This window comes from Pinus tabuliformis, chromosome 7 (genome assembly GCF_031772625.1).
Source record: "Pinus tabuliformis cultivar Carrire ecotype Pingquan chromosome 7, CPIR1, whole genome shotgun sequence".
NCBI lineage: Eukaryota > Viridiplantae > Streptophyta > Pinopsida > Pinales > Pinaceae > Pinus > Pinus tabuliformis.
This window is the reverse complement of record NC_142293.1, coordinates 1,623,691,486-1,623,714,846: the sequence shown is the minus strand read 5'-3', so window position 1 is coordinate 1,623,714,846 and position 23,361 is coordinate 1,623,691,486. Positions and strand designations below refer to the sequence as shown.

At 42.7% G+C, this 23,361-nt stretch overlaps 1 pseudogene; it reads right to left on the bottom strand.

The window, feature by feature from the left end:
- Positions 1-21,238: 21,238 nt before the first annotated feature.
- LOC149254453 (cysteine protease RD19A pseudogene) lies at positions 21,239-21,976 on the bottom strand (annotated as a pseudogene).
- Positions 21,977-23,361: the final 1,385 nt, after the last annotated feature.

The window sequence follows — 23,361 nt, the reverse complement described above, 5'->3', positions numbered from 1 at the left end:
TAATGTGTTAGATTCAGGAATTTTCACATCTGATATTCAGAAGTTTGTGGCAAAATGTTTGGTTTGCCAACAAAATAAAGTTGAGACAATTAAGACCTCGGGTCTGTTACAACCTTTAGCCATTCCAAGTTAGCGTTGGGAGGAATTCTCAATGGATTTTAATACAGGTTTACCCAAGTCTGAAGGAAAGAGTGTCATCATGGTGGTAGTTGATAGACTTACCAAGTATGCACACTTTTGAGCATTATCTCATCCTTTTAAAGCCAGTACAATTGCTACTGCATTTATGGAATTAATTCAAAAGCTACATGGAAACCCAAAGATTATTGTAAGTGCCAGAGATCCCATTTTCACTGGAATTTTTTGGACAAAATTATTTTCTTGTCTTGGTACTCAATTAGCTCATAGCTCATATTATCATCCTCATTCTGACGGGCAAACTGATATAGTGAACAAATGTTTGGAAGGATATCTTCGTTTCTTTGTATCTGATAAACAAACACAATGGGTCAAGTGGTTACCTCTAGCTGCATGGTGGTATAACACTTTCTTCCATACTGCAGCAAAAATGATCCCATTTATGGCACTTTATGGATATCACCCGCCATCCATCACATCATCTTTAAGGGAAAATTCTAAGGTTCAAGCGGTGGAAGATCACATCGAGCATCAACAACAAGTTTTCCAACTCTTAAAGGATAACCTCACTTTGGCGCACAATCGAATGAAACAACAAGCATATCAACATCGCAGTGAAAGAAGTTTTGACGTAGGCGATTGGGTATTTTTACAGCTACAACCATACAAACAAATGTCCCTCAAACAAGCTAAGAAGGATAATAAATTATCACCCAAGTACTATGGTCCTTACAAGGTGTTGCAAAATATTGTTACTATGGCATACAAATTGGAGCTACCTGCATCTTCCTGAGTACACCCAATTTTCCATGTTTCATGCTTAATGAAGGTTATCGGTGACAAGCTCCCAGTTCAAACAATATTGCTAGAACTTGCCAAAGAAAGAAAAATCATATTGGAGCCTGACGCGGTCATAGAAATAAGAACCCGAGACCTACGAAATCGATCATTATTTAGAGTATCTCATTAAGTGGAAGAACTTACCTGTCGAAGATTCCACATGGGAGGTGAAAATTTTATACAAAAGCATCAAAAACTACTCAAGCATTGAGGACAACACTTTTTTTGAAGGAGAGGGTCATGTTAGTTCCCTATAATAATAGTGTAGTCCCCTTGTTGTTATTGTTAATGTAGCGCCCATATTGTTATTGTTGTGCCCCATATAAACCCACTATTGTTATTGTTGTGCCCTTACATTATTATTGTTATGTAGGCTCTGATTATATTGTGACCCCTTAGAATCCTATATATAGAAATGAGTTCTTGTCATTTGTATCATCCAAGAATTGTTCATTTATGTGATGTAAAGGAGGCTGGCCCCTCGAAGAGGCTATTTCTCAAGTCGTTGATCTATCTTTTCTTCTATTTTGTGAGCTGGTTTCATAACATTATACTCAGAATTTCTCACTGCTGGATAATAATAAACCCTCAGCTGCTGCACTGGTTTTCCCAAGTTGGGTTTTTCTGGGGACGATTGTCCAAAAATAATTGTGTAAATTTTGTGTGTGTGCTAGAATATTTCTCAATTTCCAACGCTATTTATTTCCGTAGTTTTATTTGTGAAGTTTGTTGTAGTGAATTATTTATTGTTTGTATGGGGAACAAACTGTTAATTAATTTACAGTTAGAAGAATAATTTCCAGTCGCTGGAATAAAATTTTGTAACGAAATTTTCTTAGTCGCAAAATAATTTCATAGCGTCGAAATTTTCACATTGCCCACAAAGCCCATGTGGGTCAAACTTCTCCCAAACCCAGTGCACTATGGTTGTGGGAGTACCTCCCAAGCTACACAAATCAACACTCCCTCTTAGTAAGGGAGTTACTTTCATCATTGGGAAGTATCTCATCATTATTGTCACTGGCAACACTAGCCCAACTCCTGGCATTCACCACTGCAGCATACCCTGTAGAATTAACCATGGTATCTATGTAGTGTGTTTGCCTTAATCACATCAAATCTTGAAGATTTGAACTTCCATGGGGCATCTCCCTTTGAAGCTAGACTCCCTCTGAGTCTACACAACTTACACTGGCTCACATTGCTATTGGACTTGTGTCCTACAAGGTCAGTCTGAGCCGCGGTCAAACACGGGCCACATCACTACAGCAACCCAGCTTAACAAGCAATCTCATCCGCCTAGGTCAAACACCACATGTGCACATGGCTCCAATCTCGGATGTGAAACATCATTGCCCAAAGAAGAAACTAGCCTGCCATCATCTCGTCCTTCACATGAAGCCAACTCATCCATGCCAAAGAACCCCACTAGCAATCCCAACGATCCATGACAAGTCATCGAAATTCCATGATCAACAACCTGCCACATAAAAAACTATTGCTCACCAGGTTCACCACCAATCCACTAGAACTCCCAGCCCATCTCGCCACCTAGCTAGTCGAGACCACATCTCCATGCCCTTAGCTGAACCATCTACTCCATGCTCTAGACAATCTCAGCTCCCTCTTAGCTACTTTGCTATGCACACTTTGATCCACTGGCCCTTCAAAGTAGCTCTGATACCATGTTGATTTTTCCACGACACTTAAGAATTAAGTTTGAGTCTAAGATCACAATCACAAACACACTCAAATGCCACAACACTTCTACTTTGCACAACGGAAAACATATAACGGTGAATCAATCTCGTACACATGAAAATTTTTAACCTACAAATTGTTATATTACAAACTTTAATATAACAAACTTAGGGCTCTTGTACTAGGGATCATGGTACTTACTTACAACCCTGTTACAAGGACACAAGTAGGGCTTGGTGTCAACAACTATGACCACCAATCTTTCCCTGAACAAGATACACTTGACCTACTTGTTGATGGTGCACACAATAATCCTTTCAGTCCATGTACCTTGAACACATCTGGCGGACATGATGCCTTCCCTTCTACTAATCACTGCAACTTCTGCCCGCTCAAAAAACTTGCATCTCCAGCTCCTCAAACTGCCACTATCAACCCTCTTGCTGCTCCAAGAGTGATTGAACTTTGGCCCACTGATCTGCCCACTAAAAGCCCTCTTGCTCCACCAAGATGTCTGCTCATAGGGTCTTTCAAATCTTCCCTCTTATCAGTGATTTGCCACACCAAATCCCTGAACTAGGGATCCATCAAATCTGCCTCCTAACAGTCCCTACATTGCTCCAAGGATAACTGTACATGAGGTCTTCTTGTTTGCCCATTTGTCAGCCTTCTAGCTGCTCCAAAATGCTGATCCTAGGACCTTTAATGATCTGCCCACAAACCATCTCCTTACTATAGAAAGGTGCTAGAACTTAGGTCTACACACAAGTTTGCTCACATATCAATGAACTCACTAAACTAGGACAAATTAACCAGCCCTCATGAATGCTCTTTTGGTTGCTCTAAAATCAATCGTTAGGGCACAAACAACTAGCCCTCACAACAATGACAAGACTTCCTCTGTCACTGTACTTAGGACTTGTCAAATCAGCCCACACAACAATATTCACTGTTCTTAGGGCTTTCATACATCAACCCAAACACAACCCCTTAACAACATATAAGGTGTCTGAACTAGGGCAACAAAATTGAGATATTCCCACCTAGGAACATAACTAAGGGAAATATCAAATTTTGGGCATTTTTGAATTAATTCGCATTAGCACTTAAGAAGTGTGGGTTTAGAGGCCCCACATATATTTTCGATTGAATGTGAGCCTAAACATTAGAGGATGGAGGAGAGTTTGATGGTCAACGTTGGTCAAACTTCCGATCTGCAGTTGCAGCCCTAAATTCTACGTCTTCCTTCCACACGTGTGAGAGAAGAGTCTCTTTCTGCGCAGTAGGAGAAGAGCCTCTTTTCTGCGCAGGAGAGAGAGAGAGATGTGATGAGATGAGTGAGTGCAAATGAGGAAAAGTCCTCCTGTATTTATACACAAATGTTGATGATTGAATAGATGCGACTGTTGGGCTTCTGAGCCTACATGAGTTGTTGGTCGGCTTGATAATTATTCCATAATCAAAATAAATTCATATCTCCATAAATACTTATCGGAATCACATGATCTTTAGATCAATCCTACGCCTCTTGACGAGAGGAATTTAATAAAAATACTATCAACCATGAATAAGATGACCCACATGGATTTTGGCCCTAGCTAGCCGCCACATCTTGTGTCTTTTGTCTTGGCTTGTTTTCTGTTGATCGTTTAATGTTCTATCTGCACTTTACTTTATGTACATGTGATTGCTAATCTGTGAATAATAATAAGAAAGATAAGTAAATTGCTCTAAGCATAGAACATACCATAACTTAACATGGTATCAGAGTTGAGGTGAAGACAAAGCCCGAGCAAGAGCAAGAGCAATCACCGAAGAGAAGATTGGCAAGGCTATCCTAAAAGAACTATGGGGTCCTCAACACTCTTCCCTGCCGAAGACAAGCTCCGTGAGAAAGCTGACTATCACGGATGGAAGATGTCTCTCGATCTAACCTTAGAAGATCAAGGAGTGTTGGACCATGTGAGAGGCAATATTGTTGAGCCTCCATCAAATGCACCCGCTGCTGCCAGGAACAAATGGAAAACCGGCGAAGTCAAAACAAAGAAGATCATCTGGGACTCTATCGACAAGCGCTTGGTGGCCTACATCTCCGACCTGAACACCTCCAAGGAAATCTACGATAGACTGGTGAGTTTATTTAAAGTTAATGATGCAAATCAAGTCTTGTTTCTTAGAAATAAGCTGAAGGAAATTAAGAAGGGCAAAGATGAGAGTATGCAAGCATACTTCTTAAGAATCACCGAGATCAGGAACGATCTCCTATCTATTGGGGAGATTATTACTGATAGGGAAATGGCACTCACGACTCTTGGAGGATTACCATCCGAATGGTACGTGTTCAGGACTACTCTTCTGAACAATAATGTAATTCCTAGTTTCGAGGAATTAATGGCTAGATGCATTCAAGAAGAAACAAGGGTAGAAGAGCAAGAAATTCCCATGCCTAAAGGACCTCCTGCTACCTTTTCTTCTCATGCTAAGAAGAGAAATAATTCTGGGACTAAATAAAAAAGAAACGTTGGACCTAAGGGTGGAAGAAAAGGATGATGTTACATTTGCGATAAAGTAAGTCACTATGCAAGGGAGTGCCCTGATAGAAGGGACTCACATCGGGACGATGATCAAAATCCCTCTCATGGCAATCAAAGGAATGGCAAATCAAATAGCAAAGGTAAAAGGAGTGCTGGAAATCAAGGAAGAGGACAACCATTCAAGAAGGCTAGAAATTCCAGGTATGAATCCAACACTGTTGATAATAAGCAGGATGAATATTATCTACCAGCTGCTCTATCTACCTTTGCTCCTTCGGACTCAATGGGAATTTGGCTCATTGATAGTGGTGCCTCAAGGCACTTCACTAGTTACAAAGAAGTTCTCCATAATCTGATAGAGAAAGAAACTAACCTGGAAATTGTCCTTGGAGATAATATGAAATATCCCATGAAAGGTGTAGGCAATGTCTCTCTTAAATTGAATCAAGGTAATACGACCCACTTATAGGATGTATTATATGTACCTGACCTCAAAAAGAACCTGGTGTCCATCTCGACAATGGAAGACAAAGGCTACAAGGTGATCTTCAGCGATGGCAAGGTATGTATATGGAAAAATAATGTTAAAGATGCCTTCACTCTTGGGTTTCGAGTTGATTCATTCTATCAGGTCGGTGGAAGTCTGCTCGGTGTCATGTCTTGTGACACATCTCTTCAGTCCAAACTTTGGCATCGGAGGTTTTCCCACCTTCATTATAAAGCTCTACCTGATGTAAGACAAATGGTAACAGGGATGCTCGAATTCCGAGTAGAGAAAGAAGGTGTATGTCCAGGATGTGCCAAAGGAAAGCTCAAAAGGGGACCATTCCCCTCAAGCCAAAGCAAGACCTCCGATATATTACAACTGGTTCACTTAGACATATTTGGTATGATGCCTGTGAACTCCTTGGGAGGATATTCATATTACCTTACTTTTACAGATGACTATTCTCGAAAGACTTGGATATACTTCTTGAAAAAGAAGGATGAAGTGTTCTCTTGGTTTCGACACTTCAAAGCCTTGATCGAGAATCAAACCGAAAAGAAGATCAAGATCTTAAGGATTGATAATGGGACTGAATATGAATCTAACGAGTTTCATGACTTTTGTAAAGAGGCTGGCATCAAGAGGGAGACTACTACACCATATACTCCTGAACAGAATGGTGTGGCGGAAAGGAAGAACCGTACGATTGTGGAAGCTGTCCATGCCATGCTCCATGATCAAAGACTTCCGAAGTTTCTATGCGCCGTAGCTACAAACACCGCTGTATATGTAACAATGCCCGATGTGGATGAACCCATGGATCCTATTGATCCACCTGAGCCTTCCTCTTCCAGGAAGAGTCCCTCTTGGCTTAGGGGGCTACTCGATATCAGGTACCACTATATTCGAGATATGGTGCAGCGGGGAGCTATAAGGCTCCAACATATCGGTACAAATGAACAGGTCGCCGACATTCTAACAAAGCCCCTAGGAAAGGTCAAATTTTTGACTTTCTGAGAATGACTTGGTGTCGTTCAGAAACCCTCTAATGAGGGTCCTGTATGATGTATGGAGCTCTTGTAGCTCCGAGGGGGTGCGGGGTACTTCTTGGAGTGACATATGACCACAGGGTAAAAGAATCAAAACTTTCCCTGTAACACCCCGTGGCGACTATGTAGCAGGATGATTAGTTCTCCTGTGAGGTCTGGATGATGTTTTCTCCATGACAATTATGTAGCAGGATGATTAGTTCTCTTGTGAGGTCTGGATGATGTGTTCTCCATGACAATTGTGTAGCAGGATGATTAGTTCTCTTGTGAGGACAGGATTGATTAGTTCTCCTATCGAGGCATCCTACCCATGCAGTCTGGGACTCATGGGAAGTACCTCTCATCTGATCAATGAGTAGGGAAATGAGGATAAGGACCATAGTAATACTGATGGACGCATCGCTGTATCTATCGTACTCCCTATCCTAGGATGACCTTCATTGATTTGGGATCAATGATACTGGTCTGGGACTAGTGGTAGGAGTTGTACCCACTATGACACTGACTTCGGGTCGGTTGAGGACTGGTCTAGAACTAGTGGTACACACTCTGAGACTGACTTTGAGTCAGTGGAGGATGGTATGATACATCCTCGATCATTGATCTGGGATCAATGATACTGGTCTGGGACCAGTGGTAGGAGTTGTACCCACTACGACACTGACTTCGGGTTGGTTGAGGACTGGTATGGGACCATTTGTACACACTCTGAGACTGACTTTGAGTCAGTGGAGCATGGTATGATACATCCTCGATCATTGATTTGGGATCAATGATACTGGTCTGGGACCAGTGGTAGGAGTTGTACCCACTATGATATTGACTTCGGGTCAGTTGAGGACTGGTCTGGGACCAGTGGTACACACTCTAAGACCGACTTTGAGTTAGTGGAGGATGGTAGGATACATCCTCGATCATTTCTTCCTCTTCATAATTCGGACAAAGCAAACCAGAGCAAAACAGAGCAGAGCAGATCAAAACAAGGCAGAACAGAACAGAGCAGAGCAGATAGAATAGAGCAGAGCAGAGCAGGGGTCAAGCTATACAGGGCAGTGCATTTGATGGATGAATAGTAGCGACTGACAGACGAATTACACATGGAGTTTGGCCCTAGTTGCCAATTTTAACACTCCCTCTCAACTAGGGATAACTCCATCTGCAAACACAAAATCTGTTGTCAGTTACATCTTCTGCTTGTGGAGGAGGGCCAGGCATTTGGGGTCAATTTTGGAGCGTCAAAACTAGGACAAACTCTTTCTGGGTTTATTAAGGAGAGACCAAGATTAATTTCTCTGAATTTTCTGGGCAGATTTGAGGGGTCAAGCAGGGGTCCCAACTCAGCCAGCAGCTAGAGGAGCTAGGGAATTTGGGCCGAAATTTCGAGATCAACATTTGGCCAATTCCTTCGTGGGTTATTTTGGGTATTTGGTGTAGAGCCTAGGGTTACTTTCCCGGAATTTTCTGAGCACCAGAGGAGGCCCTAGTAACCATTCTACACAGCTAGCAGCTAGAGGAGCTAGGGAATTTGGGCCGAAATTCCGAGATCAACATTTGGCTAATTCCTTCGTGGGTTATTCTGGGTATTTGGTGGAGAGCCTATGGTTAATTTCTCGGAATTTTCTGCGCACCAGAGGAGGCCCTAGTAACCATTCTACACAGCCAACAACACAATTTCTGGGCATTTCAGTGTAGAGCCAAGGAGAACATATCTAACACTCTTGGAGGAGATCTCATATTCATCACTTGGGCTTAGCTAGCTTGCCCAGGGCAAGCCAAGGTCCATACTTTCCATCCACCTATTGTACTTCATGATTTATCAAAAAAAAATGGCGCAAGAGTGTAGTTTGTGGCTTTAAAATGGTGTTCTGATGTTTGAGTAATTTTCTGTGTTTTTGCTATGTTTGCTTTGTTTATCATTGTAACTTTCCATTAGGAATGTTACAGTGGTATCAAAGCATGATCTTGGCCCAGCTGTGGGTAACCAGTAAGATCATGGAAGATTCGGTATGTAGGCACAATGACTGGTGAAACCGTAGACAAACCTATGGCCCAAGGGAAATTCAGTATGCAAGAATTCTGGGGTGGAATTCATTGGAACGATGAGAGGTTGACCCAGTTGAGGAGGGTGATAGACTAGACCCATCCTCATCCTTTCAACAGAGACACTAGAGGTACACAGACTGTGGGGGTGCAACCATCTACACCATGTGGGGTAAGTCGACAGACTCAGGACACTAGATCTCCTCGAAAGGAGTAGGCAGGACAGGGATAGTTAGAGGGTGAGTCCAGGGGGCGCTTTTACTGGTGGAGACCTGGCTTTAGATATTAGGAGCCTGAGGAGGAGGTTGAGCATGATGTTGAGGGCCCACAGGATGGTGAGGAGCACATCGATATACCTGATGGGGCGCAAGAGTCACCATTGTTAGAGACCTCTTTGATAGCCCCAGTTGACACCTTGGTGGAGAGGATAGAGCCTACACCCATAGAGCCATCTGTTGAGGAGGTGCCACCCATGGATGAGATGCCGATAGTTGCTGAGGTATTCAGAGTTGTGACCGAGTTTACAGGTGATAGATGCCCACGGTAGTTTCATCAGTTCTAGGCCGACCTTCTAGCATTGAGAGAGAAGGCCACGACAGTACGAGAGGCCCTTCTGCAACAAAACGAGGAGTTGGAGGGCATGAGAGCGGTTTGTGTCAAGTCAGCAGCCAAACTGACTCATGTTGGGGAACGGTTGGATTCCCTAATGGTACAACTAGAGTGCACATTAGAGCATCAGAGCAACCCTCTTCAGGCATACATAGATGGGGTTGGCAACACTGTTAGGTTACCTTTTCCCATTGGAGAGAGGGAGGCAGAGCTACCTAGTCAGATTTTATGTGTTGACCAGGATGGTGAGTTGAGGTGACATGAGCTGCGTAGGGAGCAACACTTGCAGGATGAAGGGTTTGTCTATGTGCTGGAGTAGAGAGGGAGTCAGAGCTACTTAGTCAAATTTTATGTGTTGAACGGGATGGTGAGTTGAGGTGACATGAGCTGCGTAGGGAGCAACACTCACAGGATGAAGGGTTTGTTCTATGTGCTGGAGTTTGTGCATTCGATCCCTCTCTTGGGGTTGGATGGCGAGAGATTCTGAGTTGGTACACGGTGGAGGGGGCTAGACTCATGGAGATGGTCGTAGTCCAGAGTGAAGCTCATTGGGAGCTCCCAGACATTGAGGGTACTGGAGGCCCAGGTTGGCATTGGGATCCAAGCGGGGCTTCCTATCCGACATCAGACATGCGGGGTGGTGCTGGCATTGTAGTCAACCCAATGCCTGTGCGCATGTGTTCCTTAGGGGAGTTCGAATTGGAACTAGTGGCCAGATGGTTTGTGAGCAAACTCCATGGGTTGTTTTGGCATGTTGGTTGCACATGGGGTAGCAGGATGATTAGCGCTCTCTGGCAGGAGATGGTTGGAGGAGGTGGCATGGGTAGGCCACCAGACCGGCATTGTATGGAGACGATGTTCTCCCATTGAGGTTTAGGACTCAAGGGTCATCGAGGATTGGCACAACAGAGATATCCCCTCTATCAGGAGCAGAGTTAGGGCGCTCAGGTCTACCAGGATGGACAAGGTGTGGCTTGATGCATACAGACCCGATTCTAGGCCATAACACCTAGTGGTGTGCAGGGCTATGAAGTGAGGAGCAGTGGCCTACATAGGAGCATGGTGGTATGCCACAGCGTGCGGGTTTACACTGTCGGGTAGGAGGAGTGACTCGCGTCGCATTGAATACCCACAGGGAGTGTCAGGTACAGTGATTCATGAAGGACACGAGACAGTACAGGATGGTATAGCCGTATTCGGGGGTATCCAATGGTGTACAAGGACAGTTTGCAGTGTACAATGGCATGTCGAGGAGTATAGTGATACTTGGTGGTATGCAGTGACACATGATGCAGCGCAGCGAGATCTTGGAGCATTACCTCCAAGGAGACTTATGGACTGGGGAATTGGGTGATTGGGTGTACCATTGGATGCAGCGCACCTACGATCAATGAGGACATTATCGAGCATCTGGGGACACCAAGTTTAGCAGAGACAGGGCTTCGAGGGGTTTATCAGCAGATCTGAGGCGAAGAGAGTGTTGTTCATAGGATTACTCTTGAGCATTCTGACAGAGTTTTGATCATACCCTTTGGGACATACTTGCCCATCATCCTCCAGTGTTGCTTACAGGTACAAAGTGTTTTGTTGTTACCCCTTGACACTCTCCATGTAGGCAGCAGGGCATGGGAGGCTCACCCTAGACAGTTGGATGAGACATTGTGTGTCATGAACGGGGAGGAGACTCTCCAGTTGAGATACTTGGTAGGTGCACGAGTTGTCAGATACAGGCTTAGGGATGGCGTGGTTGATTGTTGAGGTAGCATATGTTCCACCCCTGGAATCACACTTGAGGGACGGTAGATGGTAGACTTTGTCTATAGGAGGACACCCAGACTCGAAGCAGTGTCTAGGTGTATCATCAGGAGTTGGGAAAACAGATTTCACTGCATGGTCTGGCAGAAGCAGGGAAGGTTTTCATGCGTGGGACATACTCCTGATACTTGGGGTCCACCCAGGGGATACATATAGGGGTCAGAGATGAGGGCCAGATGGGTTCTAGTAGGTAGCAGCGCTACACAGCGACATCCTGTGAGGAGTGGGAGTTATGAGCTCCCTGTATGTTTGGGGGATCTAGGGATTCGATTGGCGGGTGGATCACTCCACTTTTTGATGAGCAGGGTCATGGCAGAGGGTGATCTGGTTCACTTTGGGTTTGACACATGGGGGATCACTGGGACCTCTATTGCATGGCAAGGCAGACTTATCCTGTTATGGCTCAGGGTTGAGATTGGCAGTGGAGGGGTAAATATTGGCATCATGGAGATGATAGAGTAGGATGAGCTTGGCTCTCACAGATTTTTTGCCACTAGACCTTAGGAGGGGAGGATGTAGTGCGCGCACGATGGGGAGTATGTCATAGTCAGAGTAGCACAACGTTAGCATGGTGGCACCACTTTGGGACTAGCAGGGGACCGTTGCATCCCAACTCTTAACAACTCAAAAACCTTTAGGGATGGGTTGGCTACTATTGGGGGAGATCATGCAGATCTTCCATTGGGATTTAGCGAGTCACTGATGGAGTGGGGGACTTCATTAGCGTGGCAGGTGGGCCAACAGGATGATATCAGGAGAATTTCACGTGAGTGAGACGCTATCTCTGTAGGGATTGGGTGGTATCTTCAAGAGTATACTCTTGGAGTGCATGAGATGGCCTACGTGGTAGGACAACTTCATGAGGGGTTGGGCATAGTGCCACATTATCACAATCCCCTACTCATTGATGGTATGCAGGGGACTTCTGGTACTTGCACCAGGCAGGATCGTGAGTGGAGCGAGGGGAGCTTCACGTTGGACAGGATGGCCTGGGATCTTGGTATTGGAGGATTCTTTCATATCAAGACAGTGCAAAGGTCCGTGACGATTCAGTGGCACATTTGGGACCGTGGCATATTTTGCAATGACAGTGGGGAGGACTATGATATTCTCACTTAGTAACATTGCTAAGGGAAATATCAATTTTTGGCCAGTTTTGAATTAATTCGCATTAGCACTGAGGAAGTGTGGGCCCAAACATTAGAGGATGGAGGAGAAAATCAAGCCACTAGTGGTACGTGGGGGCCACTCATAGAGAATTGCGGCCCACATGGGCAACACACTCTCATTGGAGCGAAGTTGGTGGGGGAAAGTCGAGCTGGGCCCACATGGGCATCTTGGAGGCTCTTTGATAAAAAGAGCAAGAGGCACTCATTTTGGTCATTCATTCATCTTTGAGAAAATTGTCTTTGACATAACATGCTTGAGCAAAAGCCAAGTCTGCAAGTGTTGTTTAGCACACGAGTGTTTCCGAGCGGAAATCTCAACCCTTGTTTCGGTGGACTTCAAGTGCCAGCCCAAGGAGGGAGTTCCATCTACTCAGGTTAATACCGACAACAGGGAGTGCGATCTTGTGGAGAGGCTCAACAGCAACAGTGCAGGGATTGCGCAGTTCTTGGAGGAGGCACGCTGGGAGGTTGAGGAGTGAAGTGATTTTGGGGTTGAGACTTGAGGTGGAGTCTAGGGAGGTACTTTGTTGGAGATTGCAACTATTTTGGGGAATTTTCCAGCACTTTGGAGGAGCAACAAACACAAAATTTGTTGTAGGTTACATCTTCTACTTGTGGAGGATTGCCAAGCATTTGGGGTCAATTTTGGAGCGTCAAAACTAGGAGAATCCCATTTTGGGTTTATTGAGAGGCCAACATTAATTTGCCATAATTTTCTGGGCAGATTTGAGGGGTCAAACAGGGGTCCCAACTCAGCCAGTAGCTAGAGGAGTTAGGGGAATTTGGGCCGAAATTCCGAGGTCAACATTTGGCCAATTCCTTTGTGGGTTATTCTGGGTATTTGGTGGAGAGCCTGAGGTTAATTTCCCGAAATTTTCTGAGCACTGGAGGAGGCCCTAACAACCATTCTACATAGCCAACAACACACTTTCTAGGCATTTCAGCGCAGATCCAAGGAGAACCAACTAGCACTCTTGGAGGAGATCTCATATTCATCACTTGGCTTAGCTAGCTTGCCTAGGGCAAGCTAGGTGCGTACTTTCTATGCACCTAATGTACTTCATGATTTATCAATAAAATGGCTCAGCAACACAATTTTTGGCTTTAAAATGGTGTTATGATGTTTGAGTAATTTTTTGTGTGTTTTTGCTATGTTTTCTTTGTTTATCATTGTAAATTTCCATTAGGAATATTACAAAAATAAATCTTCACTCTATCTCTTCGCTACTCCAAAGAAGATAGATCTAGGGCATAAGAAAATTGTTGTCCTTAACGCTTTAGGATAGACCATCACCTAACACTTCTTCTCCTCAAGAACTCGGCCACACTTCCTTCTCGTTACCTCTACATAGTCAGCAAGAAACTCAGTTCTATGTCCTTGACACCTATGCGACACTTCCTTCTCGTTACCTCTGCATAGTCAGCAAGAAACTCAGTTCTATGTCCTTGACACCTATCTCTTCGCTACTCTAAAGAAGATAGATCTAGGGCATAAGAAAATTGTTGTCCTAAACGCTTTAGGATAGACCATCACCTAACACTTCTTCTCCTCAAGAACTCGGCCACACTTCCTTCTCGTTACCTCTGCATAGTCAGCAAGAAACTCAGTTCTATGTCCTTGACACCTATGCGACTATCCAAGGGAACTCGACCGTCACTTCACAGCGGTGAACTTAGCACAGAATCAACCCTAAGCACACTTCGCTCCACTATAAATCAACTCGCCCCTACACAATGTGCTCTGAGCCTTCTTGGCCATACACAACTACTTAAGGGAGTCTCGACCTTCTTCTGCAAGTCGATACAAATTGGCATATCCATAGTTCAGGTGCATAGAACTCTCCACATCTAACAATGATTAAAGAATGAATTCTTTACTTGGTTTTGCGCCCACAAGTTTGGTTGCAAAATCCACAACTTAGGTACACTTGCCCACAAAGCCCATGTGGGTCAAACTTCTCCCAAACCCGATGCCCTAGGGTTGTGGGAGTACCTCCCAAGCTACAATGAACCAAGCTTGTTAGTCAAGGGCATTTTTAGACTTCATATGGGGTTTCTCTTCTAAATTTGGGGTTTTGATCTTGTAATAGTGTTACCTCCCTAGCTAGGAGTGGCTAATAAACGATCCTATTAGGTGTTCCCAACTGCTGAGGGGAAAGACATGTTCTTGGTACATCCTTGAATTTATAGGTGGCATGTGAATAATGGTGAAATGGATGGGGGCAAAGGGGTCTCAAGGCCAAATGCCATAGGTACAAGGATGGAAATAATGAGGAAGTCCACATACTGGGTGTATAGATGTGAGGACAAACCGATCATGGTTACATGAGTTACCCGAGCCTTTGTTTTTCCACCCCTCTTTATTTCCCCTTTGCTTTTTATTGATTTTTCTTTGTATTACTGCTCAAAGCTCTAGGAAATGAAAGCATGTTGTGAATGATGTATAATAGTTATTACCTCCTTAAAGGTGGGGCAGCTCGTCGTCCACCAAAGGTTAGGACGTGCATGGTTTCCTTTGATGATGTGAAGAGCACTCATGGGCCCTAGTAATTAGGGTGATGGCCATAATGACAAGGGGTAGAGCTAATGCTTGGCTTTTTCCCACGTGCTATTATTAATGGCCCGACCATCTTTTGCATTTTATGATTTTATTTTTTTTGTTTCTTGCTTGTGGCCATGATATGCTTTTGACATTCTTTTAGTTGTATCAACCTTCGAGGCAATGCTTCTAGGCCCGACCCAGATATGCGGGCAAGGGGAGGAGGTGTGCTAGTGCCCTGTGGACCCAGTGGTCATGTGGACCAGAGAAGGGAAATGGTGAAATAGTGTTTGTAATGTGCGGAGGGGAGTGAAAAATCTAGAACGGGAAATTGGGACCATGCTACCAACATCAGGGTTTCCCAAGCAATGACCTTCCTAAATCCATAGGCCAATAGGGGAGATCCCACAAGACTAGGATTGAAGATTAACCCTCCATTTAAGGTGAGAGAAAAAAATCATGATCAAAGCCCTTCCTTCTTCCAAAGCACCCAATAATCAAACCTCAAAAATGCCCAAATAAAAAACAAGCATAAGCACCCGATTGCACCATGAAAAACATACATTTTGGATTAGATTGCCCACCTTCTAACATATACTCTTGATAGATGGGTGAGGGAACATACAATTGATGCAGGAGGAGAGATAAAGTGGCATATCTCGTTGGCTACAAGGTGGTTCTTAGGGGTTGTTGGTTGCCAACAGGAAGAAGATGAAAAAGAGAAAAGCTCCAGGGGTCCCCACTTTTGGTGGGTAATAGGGCAAGAGAATTTATGGATGAAATTGATATGGGTGCCCACCAAATTGAATGGTTTTGTGGCAAACCCGACCTACTTGATGTTTAGGCTCTTCAAACACCAAAATATTTCCTCTCTAAAAATTTGCACTAAGCCCTGGATTGCTTCTCTAGCCTTGAAAGGACTAAAATTTATGAGAGAGAAAATATGTAGAAAAAGTGAGAATGATCACCAACATTTTGGACTAGTTCCTTGTCCTTTGGGCGTATGGAGCCAAGGATGTGATAGATTAATTAATCTTGTTCCTAAGGAGGCCAGAATTTTATGCCCTAGTAACAAATTTCTAGAATTTATCCACTCAGTGAAATAATGGAATTTTATGGGGGAGCTACTAGGAGTTCACCACTAGGACAATTCTTAACATGTCATGTATGAGTATCATGCAATATTCATCTAGCTAACATTCAATTAATAAAATTAGGGCACAATTTAGCATGAACTAAAATCAATCATTCCATACATTAGACATAGAAAATAGATCTTCAACAATTAAGAGTACTTACAAGACAATGTGCAAGAAATCTATCCATTAATCCAAAGAATAGCTCCAAGGAATATATAAGATCAACTCCAAACATCAAAATGCATCCAAGATCCAATATAGTCCACAAAAGAGCAAGTGCGAATTCGTCAAGGAGGCCGAAATTCAAGTGTGATGATGATGAGAGATAAAATGAGGTCTCTCTAATATATATGTGCTCTATCATGTCCTATTTAGCCTACAGGCCCCTCTAATAATAAAATAATGTGAAAGTAATGTCCTAGGTCACAAGTCGACCTGGTAGCTTTTACAAATTTAATTTTATCTCCACAAATGCTAGTTAAAATGCTAACGTCATGGTTGCATGGGCTTTTGGTTCCATGACAAGTGTAGAAGTCCTCTAAACTCAAGATCTAGGGGTTGGCCCCTATATCTCGATGCAAATCATCCCGTGGAGCCCAAATGTGGGTTTGGGGGACAAAACTAGGTCTCATGGGTCTCTAAGTGATAAAATGTCTATCTCTACTCCAACGTTGAGGGCACTGAAGATGGTGCTAGACCTCCCATGTCTTCATGCATGAAACAAACCTCGTCTAGTTCTTGGACCAATGCATCGCCTGTGGGTATCAATGTGTCCCTCTAGAGGACTTGGACCCCAGTTAAGTTGCGCAGACCTATAGATGGAACCACTTGTCAATTACATGCAATATCTAGTTTTGCAACTTTCATCATCAAGTACATTAATCATTATTGCATGTAAGTGAAGCAAGCTTGAGAGAAATAGGCACAATAACACTTCATATGTGGTTTCTCTTTTGAAATTGGGGCCTTAGTCATGTATTGGTGTTACCTCCCTAGGTAGGAGTGGTTAATAGACGACCGTATTAGGTGTTTCCAACCCTCAAAGGTAAGTGACATTTCCTCACTCCACCCTTCAATCAATAGGTAACATGTGAATAATGATGGAAGTTGGAACAGAGAGGAAAAGAACTCCATGTCAAAGTGCGATGGTCAAAGGGACTGGCTATGATGGAATACCTCATCTTGGGTGAATAAATGTTAAGAGGGAGCAATCGTGGATGCATTAGTAACCTCAACCTTTGTTTTTCCACTCCTCTATATTGCCTTTTACTTTTTCTTGATTTTTTCCTTGTATTACTGCTCGTATCTCAAGGAATGAGAGCTTGCTTTGTATGATGTATAATAGTTATTACCCGCTTTAGGATGGGGCAGTACATCGCCCATAAGAGGTCGGGACGTGTAAGGGTTCCTTGTCTTCTATGAGATCGGGCAGCATTGGCCCAGGAACCAGGTGATGACCATATGATAGAGGTAGAGCTCATGCTTGGGTTTTTCCCACATGCTAGTTTGTAAGTCCTGAGCATCTTTTTCTTTTATTTTTCTTATAGCCATCATATGCTCTTTTCTTTTCTTTTAGTTGCATCAACCTCTGAGGGTGCATTTCCAAGCCCTACCCAAGGTATGAGTATGTGTCAGTGCCAAATCCTAATGAACCAATGGTCAGTTGACCAGAAGAAGGGAGTTGGAATAGGGGCTCATAATGGAAGATGGAATTTGGTAAGTATGGAATAGGGATAGATGGGGCTATGCTATCTCAATCATGGCTTCACAAGTAGTGTCGCTTCCTAAAGCCATTGGCCATTAGGAGATGCCCCACTAGACTAGGATAGAAAATTAAGCCGCCATTTAAGGTGAGGGGACAAGACTACAACCAAGACCCTTCTTTAGTCCAAGGCATCCCATAGTCCATGTCAAAATTCCCAAATACAAATACGCATAAGAACCCTTTTGCATAATGAATAAAGTACCTCTTGATCAGAAGCCCACCTTCCAACATGTGCTCTTGACAAATGGGCGGGGAAGCATATGATTGATGTAGATGGTGGAGATATGAATGGCATGTCCTATTGGCTACTAAGTGGTTCTCAGGGGCTATTGGCTACCAACTGGAAGAGATGAATAGGAGAAAAGCTTCTCCTAGGGGTCACCCACTTTTGGTGCATAATATCTGGCTCCAACTGGGATATGAGCTCATCGTAGATTGCATGATCCATGTACTCGAACAAGGAGTTCATGAGAACTCCAACAATCTCTTATGACCACAAACCTATAACCTAGACACTACAATACAACTATTTGGGAGCACGTGCATTGGGCGTACTATAATCGCCCATGTTTTTCATGATAATGATAATCCACACAGAAAAGTAAATCTATGCTAAATGCATGTCTAGTCTACATGTAATCTATTCTAGAATCTGAACATAATATGATGATGTTAGTTATGCAAAAGGAACATGCAATGCACCTACACTACCATGCATAACATGTGAGATCATATTGTCCACGATAGGGGTGATATGGTTAACTTTAATTGGATCAAGCCAAAGCTCACCATCAAGTCTAGCTATATAAAAGTAACCCACACCAACCTTTCCATGAATCTTCACAGGGATGGGATGCTTATTGACTAAAACCATTTCTCCAATCTTGAAATCCTTCTCAGGATTTTTGCCCATTATTTCTTAGGTATGGTTGGCTTAGGATTTGGTCTCTTGATAAGGCTAACCTCTTTGGAAGAGGGAAGGTTGATAGGCTTAGGTTGGCTAGTAGGAGGGTTTATACTTTTGGTTCTAGGTTGTTGGCTAGGATATGGGAAAGGTTCCATATCCTTCCACATGATTAGGGACTTGAGGTTCCCTATAGAGAATGAACGGGGTCCCATCAAGCCAGGGAATGGTGGCATATGATAAATCCATTTGTAATTGGCCCCCTATTGAGAAGCCACATTTCCTAGACAACAAAATTCCCCATACATCAGGTATGTCAATAACAACAACATCCATAAGCACAAAAATATCCCTATTAACAACTATAGTTATTTTCAAATCCTTAATGAGCCCATGGGTGGAAATTGACTTGTAATCAAAGCCACAAACATTCTTATTGGGTCTAGTAATATCCAATTCTAATTGGTGCATAGCCTTTAATGGCATGACATTTGCAGAATCCCCTGAAATTAGTATACAATTATGGAGGAGCAACCTATTGATGGCCAAATTCAACAAGAATGGTTCATGGCTAGGATTTGTCTTATCAAAGTGCACGTTTTATAGTACAATAGGGGGATCATCAAGATCATCATCAAGACCCAAAGCCTTCTCGACTTTGCTTCTATGGGGAGTGGGGTTTACAATCTCCTTTACAGGAACTCGCACAGTATTTTTTCCATAGCACTCCCAGCATCAATACCTAACTCAATTTCATGGTCCTTGGCTTTGTGCTTCGGTTTTTCCTAGGGACGCTACTTTTCTCGAGAATGATTTTTGCTAGAGCTCTTTTGGGCTTGTTTATCATTCTTTCTAAAGTGTTGCAAACCTTTATATCTCCCATTACTTTCCATAGCCAACACCTCTTCTTCTTGTTCATATTTGAGCTTCACTTGGCTTGGTTATGGATGGACATAAGTATTCCGAAGCAATATGTTGAATGGGTGAGTTTCCTTAACGTTATTCAATTGCTCAGGTTTCTCCTCTTCCTCACTTTGCTCGCTAGAATTGTCCTCTTGGACCTCCTCCTCCTGTCCCACCATATGGATTGTGGCAAGAGTGTTGGGGATACTTTGTTGAGCACCCTGGTTACCCTCAATGTTCTTCTTAGAAAAGGACTTATCCTTGTTAAATTGATTCTTAGGAGAAAAATTGCATTTTGATTCTTTCTCTCTTTCAAGAGTAATTGGCATATTCATGAAGAATTTATGACCAGTATTGACATACTTAGACAACTTGCCAACTTGCTTGGCCAAGGACAAAACCACTTCCTGAAGTTGAGATGCTGACTTTGATTTCGGCTTGGTTTCAATCTTGGCCCTAGTATAGTTGAACATTTCAATGTGCGTACCATTTATGTTTTGTTCAACCTCAACAAGCGTATCTATAGCCTCAATGAAGGTCTTAGGATATTTATCTCTAAGGGAATACACCAAAGTTCCATGAGATGATTTAATAAACCTCTCTAAGATAATGGCGTCATTGGGTTTGAGTCGATTAGGGATTTTCCTGAGGAGGTTATAAAATATTTTGATGTATTCCTTAGCACTTTCTTTATCAATATTTTCCATAGTCATGAATCTATCAAGGGCTATACCACCATTTAGGTTAGAGCCCATCTCTTATTGAAAGAATCTTCAAATTGATCAAAATTAGCAATGCTTCCTTGAGGTAAACTAAGATACCAGTCCCTAGCATCCCCTTCAAATGTCAAGGAAAATAACATCACGACAACATCCTCCTCATCAACATTCCTAGGACATGTGGCCTAGAGTAAGCTATTGACATGTTTCTTAGCAATCACAACAATACTTCCATCAAATTTGGGTATCCATTCATTTTGTTTCTCAAGTAATTGATAAGGCGCTCCAAGAAAACTAGCAAAGTTCAAAGGTTTAAAGGATGCAAGATTCCACCTCTTAGCCATTGGGATGTTATGATTGGGATTAGGGTTAGGAGTAAGATTATGGTTGGTATCCAAGAATAGATGTTGCCTAGTAGGGGATGGAGTGTGCTCACCCATTCTAGCAACAACTCTAGTCCCTGGAGCTATGTTTTCTTTGTTAGCCTCACTCTCTTAATAATCAATTAATAAATCTAAATATTCAATTATATTAATTAAATCATGAGAACTCCTCAAACCAAGGATTCTAGTTTGGATGAGAGATTCTCTCCAACTAGCTCTCCTAAATTAGTGTGTAAGTTGAGAAATTGTCTCAACCAAGTGAGTCTAAGATAGACGCACTATCTTAAGACCACTTGTTCATGTATTTAAATGTATTATTAAATTATCTGAATAAGAGAGAATTACATGAGCATGAGAAACCACATGATGGCTCTCTGCCTTTTCCGCCACTTTGTCTTTTGTGTGTTGCTGGTTTGATTATTGTTTTGTGAGTTAATTTGCTATGCATATGGTTTTATGGCTGTGTGATTCTCCTTCATGTGGTATGGGAGCCTCTTTACAAATTCATAGCTGCCAGTTTCTGTTGAACTTGCTCGGCGGTGAGACGTGGAGACATTTTGGGGAGGGTTTCCTCGAAGCATATTGATAAGCACTTGTCATTAGCCCACCATTGCAACTAGAATCACATGATCTTGCGTCCGAAGGATCGCACTCGTGATCACAGTCCACCAATTGTTGCTTGCTCAGGCTCACCAGCTTCCCTGTCTTCAGGAAATTCGCACCCTCTAGCGCCTTGGTTGTGCTGAAAGCCCAGCAAGAACCGCACGATCCCTGATTCTTAAACTCGGACACGGCTCCCTTCTCTCTCCAATCGAACTCCTCTGGCAGATCGTTTGTGGGCAAAATTGGAGCATCGTGGGCGTCTCGGAGCGATGGTGCCCTGAGCCCTAGATACTGTTGTCGGAACTCATCTTGTGTCAAATCGGAGAATTTGGTGACGCCATGGGAGGCCTGGGGGTCGAGCTTTTGGTGCTCCAAGGCTCTTTGTAAATTGCTCTTGAAGACATTGAAGCGGTGCTCGTGCTCTTCCGGCCCCGAGTACTTCTTACCATAGCGCCTGATGAAGCGCCTGAAGTGCGCTTCAGCGTTGAACAGGTCGCTCCGAGCATCGAAGATCTGTGGATCTGAATCTACTTCGTCTGTCACTTGATGAATAAGTTCATCGTCAGGCCTTATGGCCAAGGAAAGGCAAATTACAGAGGAAATACAGAGAGCCAAAAGTAGCAGCATGGAGGATTCCATTGTTGCGCAATTACAGATACTGGATTTTGCTCAGGATTGACTTCTCCAGGCTTTTTTGGGTTCTATTTGGACTGTTTTCCTACGAAAACCACGAAGGGAAACCACGGATATAGTTTTTTCAGTTGTGTATTATTAAAACCTAGCTCTCGCAGCCTGTTTGTGGACAAGCTTTGGAATTTGTTTAGGTGAAATTTCGGTTCGCAAACATGCTGGAGTACATAAAATATGTTGGGCATGTCGATTGTTCGTTTGTGGAGAAGGATCTGATGCATTGAAAACACATTCAATGTGAAAAGACTTGCGTTGGAAGACTTGCCCATGGAAGACCTCCTTGTGTTGCTAAATTAAATGGTGCGTAAATCAAATAATGTTTACATGGATAAACATGGATAAAAGTAAAGTTTACAGGATTCCAACAAAAAAGGATTGATGCACTTCCTTCAAGGTATGCTGAAAGTGATACTTAATGCACATTTTTTTAAAGACATAAGCTTTTGAAAATGCATTTTATTACTTTTCATAAAAGTAATAAAATATCTTATATTTCTTCGTGACTTGTAAAAGTGCTTTTGGAAATTCCTATTTTAAACATCAAAATGCTATATCTTTTTCGTGGAGTCATAAGGTGTATATTTTGTAATTTTGGAGTGATAAGTGAAGATTTTTAAAAGGGAAGCTCATTGTTGTATTTTGAGGAAAGCTTTTTAGCAGAGTACATTTTTTTTTGAAGACAAGTTGCTTCAAGGGGCTGTGAGCTAGGCATTCTCATTATTTGAAGAATTTCATTCACAATGTTGTGAAGGTGAAGGTTGATGTAATTCACTATTTAATAAAGACATATTTTTTGTGGTGTTTGTGTCCTAGATCCGCCCGAAATTGAATAAGGGGATCTTAGGTACACGGTGTGTAATGAATGCATGTGCATGACTTGTGTTCAAATTATCTCTTTGTATTATGCTTAAACAAAACAACTGCATGCACATAAGAAAGTTTACATATACAAGTCATCGATCAAGCTCCTGAAATCAAAGCTCCCACAATCAATTAAGTTCATAAGAACAAAGCGTCACATCATCGACTTGATAAAAGTAATATTCTGCAACAACATTTCACATCCTGTACTCAAAGCAATCAAGTTAAGAATGCTACACACTCAAGCATTTCAAGTTTAAACGACATCAACATTATGAACACTTTCTGTATCACTTGCAATGTTTTAACTGAATTGTTCGGGTGCATTTTCGGTTGTAACCGACACCCTCATTTGATTTGTTAAAGTGCATCATTAAGTCAAGTCAGTTGTTACTTGAACATTGAATTTATCATTTGTCATTTGGGTGCATTTTCGACAGTGTTCGACACCCTTTCTTTTTTAAAATCAACAC